Source organism: Accipiter gentilis, chromosome 28 (assembly GCF_929443795.1).
Source record: "Accipiter gentilis chromosome 28, bAccGen1.1, whole genome shotgun sequence".
Taxonomy (NCBI): domain Eukaryota; kingdom Metazoa; phylum Chordata; class Aves; order Accipitriformes; family Accipitridae; genus Astur; species Astur gentilis.
The window spans coordinates 4201128-4216299 of record NC_064907.1 but is presented as its reverse complement, the minus strand read 5'-3'; positions in this window follow the sequence as shown (position 1 = coordinate 4216299).

Sequence of the window (15172 nt, the reverse complement as noted above, 5' to 3'; positions counted from 1 at the left end):
CACAGGACCTTTTCCAATGGGGCCAGTCTCTTTTAAAGTATCTGAGTGCTTTGCAACCCTTTTGAGCTGGTATTTCCAGAGAAATGAACTGCAAGTCAGCTTTTAAATCAATATGTGGTGAACGAAAGCCTGCTGATGTTATGACCACCACTTGTGTTTTTACATAGAGACATGGAGCTCAGGACATCTGTTTCAGTGAAGGTGAAGTGCCAGTAGTTTTTACTGTAAAGGTAATAGATGGCACTAAAATGAGGGCTGTGAGCATGTGGCCAACCTCAATAACTCATACTCAGTTACAAAGCACTTGTTCCTTTTCTCCATGAGGTTTCTATCAGGGCAGTTTTATTCCAAGGCAACAATTTTAAGTACCTGTCACAGGGTCAGGAGCCACCTCCCTTGGGCAGAGGCAGTACAAACGCAGCTCTCCAAAGCACAGAAGAGACCAGGCAGGAGGAAGTATGACTCAGAAGGCCAATGAGGCTCCAATCTGTGTTTGCAAATTATTTTTGCCTTTCATCCAGAGTCTAGGGTGCCATGTGTAAGCAGACCTGCCCTCTGTGCCCAAGTGTACTCGCTCATCCCTCAGCTACAGACTTTCTTGCTGGTTCTCTTGAATGCAGGTTTGAATATTCTTCAGCTGAGAAAGGCTTAAAATTTATGTGTCTCATTTCCTGAGCATGTGTTCAAACCACTAATTTAAAATTTAGGCATTAACACCAATGCTTTTTTTTTTTTTTTCTTTTAAAGGATGCAGTGAGCATTGTTTGGTTCTGAAAATGCAAGATGTTACCACCAGCCCTGAGGATAGGACCCAGGTTTGGGTGCCCAATGTGTGGAGAAGGGCACTAACTCTGGACTTTTCCCAGTACATCTGGTAGCAAACTGTAGAGACTCTCTGACCCATAATATGCCTGGTTTCCAATCCTCTTTAAAGGGTGCCAAACTTTCCGTGTCTCCTGTATCAAAAAGGATGAGCTCCATGTTCTGGCTTTCATGTTAGTAGCCCTGACCGACTGCTGTAGCCTCGCAGTCTTGTAACACGCTTAGGAGTTTAGAGACAATCGTGCAGGCAGAGTATGATGGACCATGGATCCACTTTCAGCTCCTCCGATTCACAGGCCAGCACCCTGATGGCTTTCCCTCAACATCCATTGCACAGTGAGGCTTGGCTTTGAACAGAGCAGCCGGGAGCTATTATTTCTCACTGCCAGGGAATAACCATAGAGCATTTAAAAAGAAATAAAGTGTGTTCTAGAGCCTTTCAGATCATCCCATTGAACTTTAATAGAAATGATGCTTCTGCTGGGAGGTACTCTATAATTAAAATACCACCAGAAAAATACATGTTTAGTGAAATTATACATTTTAATAGATTGCTATTGCATAGCAAGAGCCTGATTAGTTTCCTTTTTACTAAATCACCTAAGACTTTTCCATACAGATTTAAGAGGCTAACCTGACATGGAAGTCTCAAAAAAGAAAGCACTTTCTTAATGCAAAGCAGTCTTATCTAAGGATTTAATTTTAGGACACTGTTTTTGTAGAAAAAAAATTACCGTTGCTAAGAAAACCTTGTGTATTGTCACTCTAAACATAGATCTGCTTGCTGGAGGAATGCTGAATACTCTGTTCCTATCTTCAGGGCAAAATAATATTTTTACTTCAGCATGAAACGATACTCAAACTTCAACCCCTTCATGGTTCAAGATAAGACAATCATCTTGCCTGTTGCAGACAGAAAGAACTTCTGCTGAACTGACATAGAATAAAGTTTTCTTATTCTGGGACAAATTTTAAAATGGTATTCCTTCTCAGGTTGAGTATTTGATGATGCTAAAAGAAGAAAAAATAACAGATAAATGTTTATTTTGTCATAGACAAAATGTTGCTTTATTCTCTGAGCATGACATCACATCCAAATAACATTTCAGATTCCCAGAGCAGCGTAACAATCCAGTCAAGTTCCCCAAAAACTTCAAGAGGATTCACCACTCAGGCCACCATGAGAGTGGGATCATGCTCTGAAGATGGCAAATTCCGTGTTTTATTAAAAACTCCTGTGCAACTGTTTGTTGCAGTGTCTCTCCTGCCTTCTAAACTTTTCTGAAGCTGATGCCTGCACGAGTAACATTGCTCTGTGAGTAGCAGGACTGATAAAGCCCGGTTTCAGGTGTGTTCACCTCTCTGCCTGACCCATTCTGCAGACTTTCTGGAGGGTCCCCATCTCCTCCTCCTCCTTCTCCCATAGTGCAGGCACGCAGCCCTCTGCTCCTCGGCTGCGGCTGTGCTTGGCTTCCCCCCACTGACCTGCTCCAGGCAATGCCGTGGGCATCCCAAGCTGCTGGGGCAGTCGGCAAGAGCTTCACCCCTTTGCAGCAGGTGGGATGAGTATAAAGTTGCTAGTCTGGTGGGGAAAGTAACGACAGTGGTCCATCATCATCCCTTCAGGTGTTGCACTGAGCTGGGCATGCTTGGAGCCAGAATCTCCAACTCTGCCTTTCCTCCAGGGATGCCCTCTCTCATACCAGAGACCAAGGCAGATGCTGATATGGTACCTTCCTTCAGCACTAGCCAGAGCTTGTGCAAATCTGCCCGTGAGGGGTATTGTGCTTTGTTCACAGGATTTTTTTCTTTAGAAGTATTTCACAACTATGAAAGGAGAAAAATTGCTCATGCCATCAGTTCTGTCTGCAAACTCTCTCCCACTTCTTGGCAGTAGAATTTATTAGTGGTGCTTTGGCACCATCATGCACTCCCAGGATGAAAAGATCAGTTGTTTTAGTTGTTTCTAATGAAGATACAATTTTAAATAAGTTTTCCACATAAATTAGACTTTTACACTCTTCAGTAGTGCCAGATGGACAGAGCCATCTGTCAGAGATTAACACTCATTAAAGGACCACTTAGTATTAAAAAAAATAACAATAATGTAGCAGTCCAAGAAAATTTTTGCTTTGTACATTGGTTGAACTAAACAATTGCATGTGAAGCTGCTCTTGTTTTCAAAGATCAGCATTTATGACTGCTTGTATAATACTTTACTGAATTGGAAACAAGAGATCGTTGGATGATTACCCCATTTTTACAGCTTGGGGACATTGCTGAGGGTCTCTGATCTGGGATGATGCTGCAAAAAAAAATTGGAAAGCGCGAGACGGCACGGCCATCATACAGCTGTGGGCGAGCCATAAGCAAATGGGGCATTGTTGCAGGAAAGGGAAGCCCTGAATAAAGTGTCTTTCCCTTTGAATTGAGAATAAAAACCTGTATGAAAGTTAGCAATAACATTGTTTAGCTGATGAGCATTGCTGTTGTCCTGCAGGCTCCCTCCTGGAGATCTCATTTGTATTTTCCCTCCTCACTGTCCCACTACCAGCCCAAGTCTCACACCAAGGGAGCCCAAGCCCAAGCCTTGCATCTCTCTCACTTTGCACCAAGAGCTGAGGGAAAGGCCCTTTGGCCGCGACAGCCTATGCTGGGGCTGCACTCCTCAGGCCACCACAGCCACCTCCTGCCTTGGGGACCCTTCCCCCCAGCCTCCCTTTCCAGCCACAGCCCATTTTGCCACCCAAACACTGGTGCCTGGATGCTTGCAGAGGCTGTCCACCTGGCGGGGCAGTAGCTGAGAGCACGCTGGTGCTGCAGCAATGAGTAGGAACGTAATCCTCAGCAATTAGGAAAGGCAAAAGGTAAAGCCCCAGGTCTCCAAAAGCTCAGTCTGCCTTTTCAGTGTTAGCAGTGCAGGGTAATAACTTCCTGGCAGGAACTTGTTTGTTAAAGGGGGTTTGACTTGTTAGGTGCAGCGATGTGTGTAGTCTCTGCATTATGTTATACTTTATGGCCACTGGAGGTGGGACTTACTGAACCAGGTAGTCCTTTCCCTTCCCACGTTTTTATCACTTTAATCTATCAATGCCAATAATGACAGTGTTTTTTCTGTTTCCACTGAAAGGGTGAACTGTGATCAGACAGTTGACAGAACTGCCATCAAAAGACTGAGATTTCAGGGTACTAAAAAAAGAGAAAGCTAGCTAAATTTATCTAAAAAGACCATTTAGATAAATTATATGTTTCCAAACTGGTTGTGCCTAATGAAATTCCCCATAGGTATTTCTACCACTGGCAGAAGCTATCTCAGAGCTGGCTGAGGTTACCTGAGAATTTGGGGAGGGTGACCAAGGTCACGCAAGACTGACCAAGGGCAAACGGAGTGCCTAGCTTTATAAAGGCAGGACAGATGAACAAGACAACAGGAGACCAGTTGGCTTAACTTCAGCACCCAGAAAAACACTGCAAGAACGAACCAGGCTACTTGCAAATACATGAAAGATGCCAAGCAGATGAGTGATGGCAAATGCAGATTAATGAGGAACTAATATAAAACCCATTTCAGGTTCCTCCTGTAAGAGAATAAAAGTGGAAACCATCATTGTACATAAGCAACAGATGTGCTTTGACTACAATAAAGCTTTGGCATTTTCTCACACAGTGTGCTTGTAAGGGGAGGTGACTTGAGTCAATGTGACACTAATGTAAAGAAAGTTCAGAATTGGTTAGAAAACTTGTTTCAAAGAGTCATTGTCAGTAAATCCCTGGTCAAACTGGAAGGGTGCACCAAGCACGGATTCACTGAAGCCAGTCTATGGTACTGTACTGTATCTTCATTAATGCTTTGGATACTGACAGCCTGGAGCACAATTACTAAATTTGCAGATGACGGCTAGGGTGGAAGGACTTCCAGTACACAGGAGCCAGCCTAAGAGTTCAAAATGATCTAGCCAAACTGGAGAAAGTATCTAAAAACCAGAAGGCAGTTTGATAAGGACAAGGGAAAGGGCAAACCTGGCATGTGTTTCTGGATGAGCAGACATTTGACAAGGCAACACCTGGCTACACAGCCGTTCTGCTGAATTTAGGTGTTAAGTGTGTGTCACGGCGCCTTGCTGCTGCAGGGAAGGGTGAGCATCATACTAGGTCACACCATGCAGTAGTGAGATGTGTGAAAACACAAAGTGATACTCCTCCCATTTGGCACTGGTCTGGCCTCAGCAGAAATGAGTCATTTGGGATGCTACAGTTTGAGGAAGCATTGACCAGTGGCCTGGAGGGAAGCAGCAAGAGCAACTAGTCATGGTATAGGAAAGGATGGAGAGAATTAGGGCTGTTCCTGCCAGGGAAGAAAAAAACTGAGAGGAGATGCAATAAGGCTTTCACAATCAAAAACAGTAGCTGCAAAGGAGATGGGAGACTTTAACAAGTCTGCTGGGATAGCAAGACAAATGGAATTAAATTGCGGAGAGGAGATCCCAACACAAGTGCCCCCCAGGAAGGACAGCAAAGCCCTGGCAGGACCATGCTGGGGGACTGTGGGCCACCGCACCAGAGGCTTTTCATGGACACATTGGAAAAACATCTGCCAAGGGCTATTTAAGTGTGTGGATGCTGAATGAGAGATGGCGTGGCAGACCTCCCAAGTGTCACACAATATAACACTGCCATCTCTCCACATGCCTGTGAGCAAGAAAAAGACTCTGGTAGCTGTGGTGGAGGTCGCTAACATTTCTCTCTTGCTGCTACTGAAAGGAAGTCAAGTACCATGGTTTCTGTTTTAAAGATGAGGAAACTGAGGCACATGTCCTTGCTTGGATAGAAGTTTGGCATTTGGTTGAGCACAGAGCTCAGCAAGAAGGCCAGCGCTCTCTCCTCCAGGATGTACAACCCTGTCACCAGGGATCTGGTGGAGCAGTTGCCCAGCTGGAATATGCTTTTTGATAAAATTATCAAGATGAGAGCCAGGGCTCATTTCTGTGTCTATGTTATGTTGCTCAGGGGAATAGTTAAGAAAAACATTGTGTTTTGATTTATAGAACACTTTAGAAAAAGTTTAATCCCTTTCATGAAGTGTATGCATAAGAGAAACCTGAAGATTTCATTGCATTTCATTTGTCTGTAAAATTGATGCATCCTTCTTTCTCTCCAAGGGGGTCTTTTCTACCCTGTAAATTTCTTTCTAGAGTCACACATTGCAAAAGGTGAGGTATTTGTCTGTTATGCCAAAAGGAAGAGGGCAGTTAAAATAATAGACTTAATTCTTCTGATCTGTAGATGGAAAGGCTGAAGAAGCTTTGACCTCCTTTGAAAAATCTCAGGAGGGCAGAAACTGAGAGCTATTCCTAAAACGTCCTTACAAAGCATTTTGAAATCCCTTGATGACAAATACTCTACGGCAGTGACTGTGTCAGTACCTAACTGTGCTGTATCAGCAAGACTGCAGCCAGCGATTGAGGGATGCAACTATCCCACATCACACCTGGGCACTGTTTCTGGTTTGGTCCCCCAAGGTCAAGAGGGACACTGAAAAACTGGGCAGACCCCAGCAGAGTTGGAGGGGTAAGCACACTGAGGTGGTTATGGGGTGGGAAGATCTTGGCACATGAGGAAAGGCTGAAGGGATTGGGTTCATTCATCCTAGAAAAGCGAGGGCTCAGCAGGATTTCATGCCAGTCTTTCAGTGCTGGAAACATGCAGAACTTGGCTTGGCAGTGCCCTACACCACCTAACCTAAGGCCCTGCTTTCAACATGCATTGGGCCAGCTGCTCTTTCTGGCCCTGGCCAGGCTGGGTTTTCCCCCAGTTTTTGTTTCTCTCAGTACAGCAAGTTGCTGGAGAGTCAAAGAGGCAGCGTCTTCACAGGATTGTCTCTTACCTCTGCTTTACCTTTCCTCCTACGGAGATACAGATCCACGGTAGCAACAGCTGGCAGCAAAAGGGCATCTTTAGCATCCTGTCAGCTACACCCATGCAAAGCAGCTGTATACAACACAGACACAGTAGCTACACCACCCGTTTTAACATACATCTCCCTGCTACCAAACGTAGAGCTACACCAGTGCTAGGTCTGCAGTGGCGTGTCCACAGAAAGCACTAGTGATGGCACGCTACAGCCATATGAGGTGCCAGGGCCTGGATGCTGGATGCTCACCAGTGGCAAAAGCAACTCTGCAATGGAAAGTGAAGAATATGAATTTCAAAATGTCATCATTGGCCCAATACTGTTCCAGCTGGAGGCAGTTGGAAAAAAGTGGACACTGTCTCTTTTTTTTTTTTTTTTTTCTCTTTTTCAGCCCAACTTTTTAGTCCCTCACCTTCTGACTTTATTTTGGAACGCTGCTTAAGTTATAAAATAAGCTGGATCCGGCCTGAGATTTCTCTCTCGGATAAGATCAGTTCAGCTAAAAGAAACTCTAGTAATGGAAAAGCTCATATGTCAAGAAAATGGAATCTACCAGTATTTAAAAGAAAAAGAGGGGGGGGAGGGGAAAAAAAAAGCAGCAGCTTGTCTCCTATTCCTTTTTTAATGAACAAAATAATCTCGTAAAAATCAACTAGCAGATCAGATAAATGAAACTTCTGCTTAGGGTTAGAAAGCATGGACATTTGTGTCCAGATACAATTTGCACGCATCTTCATCTCTGGTTTTGTTCCACTGCAGGAGCTGCCAGCAGCATCCTTCCACAGCCTCTCCCCAGGTTACAACAGCCAAGATATGGCTCCCTCACCACCTTCATAGCAGCTCCATATCTCCTTAAGAGTGCAAAGTTTGATCCATCTCCTACTGACTTCAGCGAGAGCTTGGTCAAATGCAGAGGTATTTTTTCAAGCTTTGAAAAAATAAGTATCTGTGCAGAGGTAGGATACTCTAACACATGTGGCTGAGTGGGTGCCCCTGGGGTGGCCGCCCTCCACTTGCCAGGCCAAACCAAAGCACACAGACCAAAGTCCAGGGACCGTCCTGCCCCCGAGTGCAAGGGTGGGAGATGCCACGGAGGATGCTTATGTCCATGCTGCCTCCCTCAGCTCAGGTGGGCGACAGCTCCAGCTGCTGTCTGGGGCCCACCCTGCTGAAACCTGGGAGACCTTTGCCACAAACTTTTACTCAAATGGGAGCGCATCCTTAACAACCTACCTGAAACACCACATGCAGCGGAGCTTGGGGAAAACCTTTCCCTTTCCTCACGCAGCCCACAGCCCAAGCTCCCACCTCACCCCTAATGGAAGAAGCCTTGAAATACCAGACAAACTCAGTGAGGTAATTTTGCATGACTTGCTAAACACCGAGAGATTACGAGAGAGCAAGAGGGTCCGTGTCCAGAGACACAGCTGGAGGTGCACCACCACTTTCCTTTGAATGTTTGCTCATGAGCTTTGTCAACAAAAAAAATTGTATGTAACAGATGCCGTTGCTATTTTTTACTGTAGCTGCTGACAGAGATAACTCATGAGGTGATGATCTCCATTGTAAAATTTTTTTTTAAGGGAATTTTTTTTTTTTTTTAAGTAACCACAGCATTGCAAAGTGACTGTTGAAAAAAGGAGCTCTTGGATATGGCCACAAAGTTCAGGACAAACTGGAAAACAACGAAAGGCTGCGATATTTTAGAAATATAACACCAACTGCTCCCGCCTCTTTCGGGCTAGAAACATTGCAAAGTGACTGTTGAAAAAAGGAGCTCTTGGATACGGCCACAAAGTTCAGGACAAACTGGAAAACAACGAAAGGCTGCGATATTTTAGAAATAACACCAACTGCTCCCGCCTCTTTCGGGCTAGAAACATTGCAAAGTGACTGTTGAAAAAAGGAGCTCTTGGATAGGGCCACAAAGTTCAGGACAAACTGGAAAACGAAAGGCTGCGACATTTTGAAATATAACACCAACTGCTCCTGCCTCTTTCGGGCTAGAAACATTGCAAAGTGACTGTTGAAAAAAGGAGCTCTTGGATATGGCCACAAAGTTCAGGACAAACTGGAAAACAACGAAAGGCTGCGACATTTTAGAAATATAACACCAACTGCTCCCGCCTCTTTCGTTCTAGAAACATCGCCCCCTCCCCGCCGGGGCCCAGGGATTTCTCCTGCCCGGCAGCTCCGTCCCGCCCCGCGGCCCGGGCGGGAGCGGCGGGAAGCACGACACTGACACCTAGCGTCGGCCAGCCCTCCCCCGCCCCAAAATAAAAAACCCTCTCCTTTCAGAAAGAGAAAAAACTCACCGCGGGGAAAACCCCCTTCTTTCCGCAGTACTTTGCTGAAGAGGGGCGGCCGGGGGCAGCCCAGTGCCGCTGGCTGAGGGCAGGGCTGACCCCGCTCGCTCGCACGAAGCCGGTCGCTGCTGAGGGCGGCAGCGACTGCGGCGGTACCCGGCCCACATTTGAGAGGGGCTTTGACAGCTGGGAAGCGCGTAGTCGGGAGAGGGAGAGGAGGTAACGGCAGCAGGAAACTCCCGTTTTCCAGTCAACGACTGTGCAATGGTGGGAACACGTCCCAGGCCCCCTGCACTTTCCATCTTGTTCAAGACCGCGCTTGCACGAGACTCCTGCTGAAGGCCTTTCTCCAGTACGAGCAAAGGCAGTTTTTCACAAGACTCGCTGATCAGAAGAGACTTCACCTGCATTTAGCGGAAAAGGCCTTTCCCTCTGGACCAGGAGCCCCGAGTCTGCCCCGAGGATCGCCTGCTCCAGCGAGACCCGCCGAGGGCACCCACCGCTCCGAGGGCTCCTGCTGCAGATGCGGAGTAGGAAGCCTCCCAACCCAGGTTCGTCCCAGCCTTTGTGAGGGGGTTAACCTTCTGGTTAGTTTTCCCTACTCTTCGTAGAAAAATACTTACACATTTTTTGAGTTTTAGGGCCTTGTTTTCCTGGGGTTTGGTCTTTTTAAATGAACAGGAGAATACTCTTGCGGTTTCCATAAAGTACAGGTTTAGACCTGCCACAATGCATCTGCTATCCACTTTACTGGAATTATTTTCCCACACAACTTCAGTGCTTTGGACTTGGCTTAGAAATACACAGGGCACACATCAGTAACGCATCCCGCTGCCCTGCCACCCAGGTAACTTCTTTGATGGTTGAAACACCAAGCGCATACCAGAGCTAAGCACTTACACACAATAACCAAGTCAGTTTATTTCAGAACAGCTTGAAAGCAGCATTTGGTTACATCTCAGCCCTGCAAGCAGAAAACCATTTCTTACAATGCAGAAAGTGTGATTTCTCCCTGAAAGTAGTTGTGACACCAGTCAGCATTTCCAGACCAGCCATTTATAGCAGACACCCTACTGACAGGTTGTTTGTAACACTGGCTCTTTGGACTGTGATCCTATAGGAAAATAAAGATTTTTATCATAAAAAATATGCATGGGCTCAACACCAGTTCATCACAGCTGAGCTTAAAGGCTCACTCTTCAGACCTTTATAACAATTCCTAGAGACAAATGGAAAGTCAAATTTTAAGTATCAGCTGACACGTCCCAGGGGACACCTTCTCCTACCTGGCCCTGCAGCCCCGCAGCTCAGTCAAGCCTCTGCCTCTGCAGCCCAGGCACTAAGACGCTAACAGTCCACTTTGTGCTCCGAGAGTTCAGCAGAAAAACATAATAAACACCTTTTACCAAAGAAGGGACTTCACCCAAGAGCACTGCTGTTTTCAGTCTTGTGAAGCTGTAGTCACAGGCTCAGGAAAGTAATTTCTCACTGTTTTAAAATTCACTAGAGAAAAAAAATCTGAGAAATTTAGGTTAAGAGAGTTCCTAGTTTAATGCTTAACACAATGTTTTATTCCTCTTGTCATTTAGGTCTTTGTCATACGCAGAGCAGATACTGTATCACTGAAGTCTAAAGTTTCATTAACAGCTTCACTCACAGCAGATCTGAGGCCCTGGATAATTCTTTAATGGGATTTAAATTAAATTACTAGAATTAGGATTATTTTTTTTAAAACAGTGATTAACTAACTTTGGTTTCACAAGCTTTGAAAAAGGTATATAGAACTGTTTGCAGTGAATACATATTTACATTAATGTCAGTGGGGATCAGAGGGCTGAGATAATTATTTCTCTTAAATCCACCAAGAACAAAACACATTGCCTTAAAAACCTGGGGGCGTGGGGGGTCCATCTGTCACCTTTAAGTAAAGGCCAAGACACCTTTATTTACCTGTAACTTAAAGATATCAGCATAGGATTCTCACCCTTGAGTTTCAACAAATTGAGCTACACTTGACCAAATACCTCCAACGTTTCTTCTCTTTGAAGTAGCAGTAACAGGCTGTCCACCACTGCATCCAGCCCACAGCTGCACTGGGCAATATTTTGCAGCATGTCAGCTCCCAAACAGGATAGCAGAACAGTTCCTGACATTAAATTGGAAAAGCAACCATTTTATTCCCCATCTAATGCCCTTTCTCCTCATTTCTCTGCCCTCTCCAAAAAAGATCCAAGCCTCTACCAAACCCACCTCTGAACCAACCAAAACCGAAAACCAGAAGCAAACAAACTGATATAATCTCTTTCTTAATTCAGAGGCATCACTACCATGGCATTTTCATTCCTGGGGTATAAGCAGTGGGAGAGGTGTCTCTGACCCTGACATTAGGGAATTCACACACTAAAGAGGTACCAGACAAACCAGGAAGAAGCCAATGCTGAGTTTTCAGCTAATGCTGGAATAAGATAACCCCCAAATGACACCAGGCATCTGGAAGTTGTCTGCAGCATGCATCGACAAATTGTTTTCAGAATTAGACAAAAATCAAATAAGAAAAAAAAAAATTGAAATAAAAGCTCTAGGCAGTTAGAATAGAGGCAATAGATTTTGCATTACTGAAAGAATAAAGTCAGTTCATCCCTACAGATCAATTCCAAATCATGTTTTGCAACCATCTGTTGAAAAGCCATCTGGCTGCACTGTGGGCCCCGAACCATCTCACATCTTTGGGGTGCACTAAACTGCATCCTGAAATTTGTTTTTCTTCACACTGAAGATCTTTTCATAGGCTAGCTTCAAGGGTTAATTTCAGAAAGTTTCTCAAAGTAGGAAGGCAAGCAGTGACCTATACAAGGGACTTTCAACATTTCTCCATGAACGTAATAGTTTTGGGCACTTTTTGAGAGTGGGTCAGACGCTAGTTAGCACACTGAACTCAGCCCAAGGAAATAACAACCGCAAATCATGGTGACTGATGTCATTTGACAGCAAAGCTTCCTTTGATGCAGAGGAAAGCATTCTTCCTGAGGGAGTAAGGGGAAAAGGACAAACACAAAGTGGAAAAACCCTACACCAACCACCAAAACGACATGCCGGACTACTGGGAGACTCCGCGTGCAGGCAGCGGGCGGAAAGCCCCCATTTCAGCACTTGAAACGCCAATTCAAAATTCCCAAGCAAAGCCTACAGAAATACCCAGAACCCCTGAGACACAGCAGGGAAACGGCGAGAGCAAGAGCTAGGCCTAGAAATGGGGCGAGCTCGGCATTTCCAAAGGTTTCCAGAAAGAGACTGCACTGGAGTAAGAGTTCAGTTCAAATAACAACATCGGATCAAACCCACTCGAGTCACGATTTTTAGAATAAATAAATGAAGCCAAACAGCCGTTATGAACTGGCAGCAATCTCTAACCAGCACCACACAGGCGTTCTCACGCTTGGTGAAAGGCGAGAGGTGGCTCCTGATGCCCACAGAGGCATTCACCGCCCAGGAACTGCTCACACCTGCGCTTTCTCCTGCTTCGGCCCATCTGAACCCAGAGCAACAGAAGACCTACTGCTCCATTTCAGTGTCAAAAACATCAAGCTGAAAAATTAAGAATTCAGTAGATGGTATTTCAAAAGCACTTTTTAAAGACAGTATTTACAAAAAATAAAATCCATTAAGTTCTTTAGTGAATAACGCAAGAACAGAAGGAGTATTTTAATCAACATCTCCACACGCTGAACATTTCTCTAAAATGCCAAAATTTTACAACGAGAATCACATCCCTGGCTGGAGTAACCGCACCAGAAGAGTGGTCAAAGCTCAGTCATCCTACGCATAGGAGAAACCTCCACAAAAGTGAGCAAAACTGACAATATTCAATATTGTCTAAAACAGACACTCCTTGTCCCAAAATGCTATATTCAAACATATATTTAAGTGAGAATAAAATGTGTGGTAAAGCTAAAATAATGAAACTATAGTCTTGAGTGAAAATCTTTGCAGGAGATTATTTACTTTTCCTTCTGACACATTTTAAACTGACACACCAGGAAACGGAGCACTGAAGTAAACTCCGTCCAACCCCACCAAAAGAGGAAAAAAAAAAGATTAGTTCTCTGAAGCTAGATTATTTTCTGCTTTCAAACAAACAGGGTTTTTACAACAAATCCTTCTAAGTTAGAACAGCTTTCACAAAGCTTTAAATTTCTCTGAGTGGGCTTCTGAACTGTTATTGCTGGTTATTATTAGTAGGCACAGAAATTCCCATTTTAATTAGAAACTTTATTTTGAAATACATTACACAGTTTACATGTGAAGTGCTTTCACTGTAAGATATTTCATAACATTGTGCTGAGCAAAATGGCTGACCAATTTCCTTAAAGCTCTTCCAGTTATGTTTTGTTTTTATTAAAACTATCTTACAGAACTAAGATGCAACTTAGGCATTTGTATTCATAAGCTAATTACTATGTTTACCTTAGGGAAAAGATATCTACTTAACCATTCCAATTAACTATGTGTTTCAATAATGATGTTAAGCATTTGGCATAAGACTAAAAGAAACTTGAGTCCTAATTAAACCTGTATTCACCAAAGATTTAAAAAAAAAAAGAAAATCTTCATGATCAAACTACTTTTTTTAATAAGGCACAGTCAGACAAGTATTTATAAAGACTGCCTACCAATTCAGTTTTACCTGCACAGCCTTCCTGCTGGTCCATCAAACATAATCTGAAAGTTGTTTGCCCTGTCTGCTGCTGAGACTTTTCAAGAACAAGGCAGAGCAGTAAGGCAACTAAAAGAACAAACATGCAAAGGACTTTGGCATTTGGGATGGATTCTGAACATCTGCAAAGTAGTTCATTTTGTAAATGGAGCATTCACCTCTTGTTATTAAATGGTGGCCAACTGTGATAAGGAAAACAGAAGTGGTGCAAGCAGTGCCTGTTTGCAAAAGGGTATTTTAATACGAATAAACAAGATGTCTGGTATGCTTTCAGGTGAAGACTTTGCACGCAGCAATTCCCATCACTTTCAGAGATAACCTAAATTGAATTCTGAAATTCCCCTCTGCCACTCAGAAAAGCTGAATGTACCAGAAGGTTGCTTGACAGCAGGTGAAATACCAGGGAATGAAATCTCCATTTAGATAATGAGCCAGTACTGCCATCCTACTTTGCATTTCTTATTAGAATGAAAGGAAGCCTTCAGGAATGGTAACTCAAATAATTACACCATTATTTTGGCTGGAAGAAAGTTCAAGAACTCTTAAGATGTGATGATGTTTAAAGAACATGAAACAATTCAACCCACAGTCAAAGAATAAAGAATAAAAAATAAAAATAAGAGAAGCCTTACTTTCCCCTCCCCATTAAATCTTTGAGGAATAACTGCTTGAGCTTAGCACTGTATGGCTTTTGTTGCCTCTGAATGCTTGACAGATACTCTTAAGAATTATCATTTTCAAGCTACTGGTTTCTTTTCAGTTTTAAGTCTTTCAAATAAAAATACTGCATCTATTTCACTTTAATAATCAAACAGCATAAAAACTATTAAAAGTGTATTTCTGATACAAATTTGTATCACACACTAAAATACTATTTTATAGCTAATTGTAAAACAAGAAGAATTAGAATTATTATATAAAAGTTTCTAAAAAATTCTTTTGCACAGCTGAACTCATAGTGCAGGTTTAAGATTTAAAAAATCTGTAAATGAAGTAGTCATAACAAATGCTGAATATAAAATACATTCTAAAATATTTTACAGAATGGCTGAATTACCAAGCATAAGAACTGAGGATAAAGGATGTTAATGACAAGCAGCCACATACAGAACACAAAGCAATAAGTTTAAATCAGACTATTTTGGTTTGTGTAGCCCTTTATTAGCAACTAAAATAGAAGATATCTGTTGTACATCACGGGTAGTAACTGACTATACTGGAGTTTTATTATATTCTAATACAGGATCATTTATAAATGCGTTGTTTTCCTTTTTTTTTTTCTTTTATTAAAAAGCTTCCACCCCTTTTTCCGTTTACAACTTGCAAAACTATTCTGAAAGCTGAGTACATGTGCACAGGTCTGCAAAGAGTGCAAATTTAGGATATGGTAAATGCTTTACATGTTGTATTTGTAGGGAC